The following is a 2,803-nucleotide window of genomic DNA, read 5'->3' on the forward strand; positions in this document are numbered from 1 at the left end:
ATATACTGCACATGCGTCGTGTCTATGATCACCCAACATTACTGGAGGCACTCTCCTTTCTCCTACTACTATTTTCCCACTTTATTGTTTCTATTCCTATATTCTCTATTTATGTTGTTCTCTGGCTTATGTGGATTCCTCTACATAGTCAGACCTAATAACTTGCTCAAATTTACTGTAGAAACTTATATTTATGCGTAGTTTGGACTTGGTTTATTAGTTGTGTTTGTATTTACGACACTTTATCTGGCACTGCAGATGAGTGAAATGCAAGTTTGTATTCTTCCATAAACATAGAGTCGCTCAATTCTTATAAATTCATTTCAGGACAGTTCAGAATCATATTTTCAGGAGAGAAATATAATTCAGGACTTTATACAATCTAAGGTTCTCCGAGATTGTCCAATTCTAGTTAAATTGCAGTAGTGAAATAACAAAGAACCGTTGTTGTCCTGCATTGCCTTGCAAGGAAGATGACAAGAGGGTGGGTCATTTCCGTAATGTGTAGGGGTGTGGCAAGTATATTAGCACACAAATGGACTCGTCATTCAAGGCTGCTAACATCATTTCGATTATTTTGGCTTTTTCTACGGTGAGTAGAGTTTATAATTACTTATTTTAGTGCACAGAAATTATTCATATATTTTTAACTTTGAAACATTAATGAAATTTGATTTTAATAACAAATTAATAAAATTGTAATTTTTAACGAAATTCGACAATATAACACTTCTGCATTCTCTGTTAGAACAATCTTTGCTGTAAGAAAATTACCTCTAAGACCGCGATTATTTAGTAGACGATTTATACAAGGCTCTTTTTAAACCTCTGGTACTTTGAAGCAAAATGATTAACAGCAATATTGTAAAAGGACGTATTTACCGGAAACAATCTATAAATGAAGTTCTGAGTAACAAGGGTTCGCAGCGGAAGAGTCGATCCTCTGGATAAACTGTATCCATATTTGTACCGATGGAGCAAAATCAATGACTGGAAAATTTTCTGGAGCGGCTTCTCGTATTAAAGAAGTAGTTCTAAAATTTTCTAGCAGTGACTATATTATTTAAAGGTGCCGATGATAATGTTAACATTTTTAGGGGTGTCGCACAAGAAAAAGTTTGGGTAAACCTGCTCTAAACAATTCTCAGAGGACACTTAATAAATGGTTCCTAATAATCAACACTTCTAAAATTGAATTTACTGAGATAAAACGCATGGACGCCAGATTTGATGAAACTTTAAGGAATGTCAAGAAACTTGGCTCTCTGCTCGGAGACAGGGAAGACATTAACCGCAGATAGTTGCTGCTCACCGCAGCTTTGAGCAGAATACGCATAACATGGCTCTAAACCAGGTCTATAAATCATCAAATCAGATCAAGGCTTTACGACGCTTTTGTGAAACGTGTTTTACTATATAATTCCTTGACATGGGCGATCTCAGATACTGAAGTGAAGACTATAGACTCCTTTCACCTGTAAGGATCTGCACCTTCTACACGGACTTAACTGGCCATTTAAAATCAATAGCCAGTCACTTTAAAAACACTATAGCGCTACACCACTGACTGCAGAAATTGTGGCAGGCCGCTTGAAATTGTTCGGGCATATCTTGAGAGTGGGGACAGCCACTCCCGGTAATTTCTCAATAGACGAATACTAAATGTATTATGGTAATAAATATCGTGGACGACAGAGATTTACCCTCCTAGGAGTTTTAGGAGGGGATTTTAACTTTGTTGGCAAGAGTTTACAGAACGGTGATGACCTGAATTCTCTACGGGCTCTCGCCCAAACAGAAGGGGCTGGGTTAGTATGGTTCAGAAGATTGTTTCGCTTGTCATACATGTGGGATTTATAACTTTGTTTATGCTTCCACAGAATGTATAATAATATGTTTTAAATGTATTTTTATTGAAGAGTGTTCAAATATCAATTTATAAGTGTTTTTGATTGATTCTGGTGAATTTCTGAGAATTTATTTCTTGAATACTTTTCAGTTCTTAATGTGATAAACAATTATATTTTAATCTAATTGATATAGATAATTAAAGATATACATTCAGGAGAGGTCCTCTTATGTTTTGGCTGCATTTTCGAGATTGCAATTACCGAATACGGAGATCAGTACAAAATTTACAGACTTGATTCAAGTGACATCTGAACTAAATTTTTATGGTTATTTAATATTTTTAATCATCAATATTTTTAAACAACTCAGTATTCTTTGTATTTTGTTGAATAGTATTCTAATAGTCAGAAAAACGGTATCTTGAAATCTATAGCTATAAATAATCCCTGCCTTATGGTTGGGTTTTAAAATAACAAAAATACAATTTGAGTGAATTAAAAACATTTCCCAATTAAAATTAAAAAAACCAGTTACTTTCTGTTCGAAGCCTGCTTCAATACATCTGGTGTTATGGAAAAGGTTACCCATTCTGGCCAAGCGAGTCTCTTTGTCTATAATCAGAATTAATACCCTGACTATCTGCTAATAACCAAACTAGTCAACTAACCTCTTCATTTTGATTAATAAAATGTCGCGAGCCTAATGCCCACCTGAGTGCTAGCCGCCACCAGTCAATGTTATTCAACAATGTTAATCAAATTAACATAATTTTTTAAATTTCAAAGTCAAGATTTCTACATTTACATGCAACGCACGCAAATCGAGATGATTTTTGAGCGAATATCCCTTGCGATTGTACGCATAACTCTTTCGTGATCGCAACAGCCCCGACGAACTAGAAACGCACGAATAATATTCTTACATTCTCAATTGCCAGTAAAAAGAATAAATA

The sequence above is a fragment of the Octopus sinensis genome, unplaced genomic scaffold (genome assembly GCF_006345805.1).
Source record: "Octopus sinensis unplaced genomic scaffold, ASM634580v1 Contig08463, whole genome shotgun sequence".
In the NCBI taxonomy this organism is placed as follows: domain Eukaryota; kingdom Metazoa; phylum Mollusca; class Cephalopoda; order Octopoda; family Octopodidae; genus Octopus; species Octopus sinensis.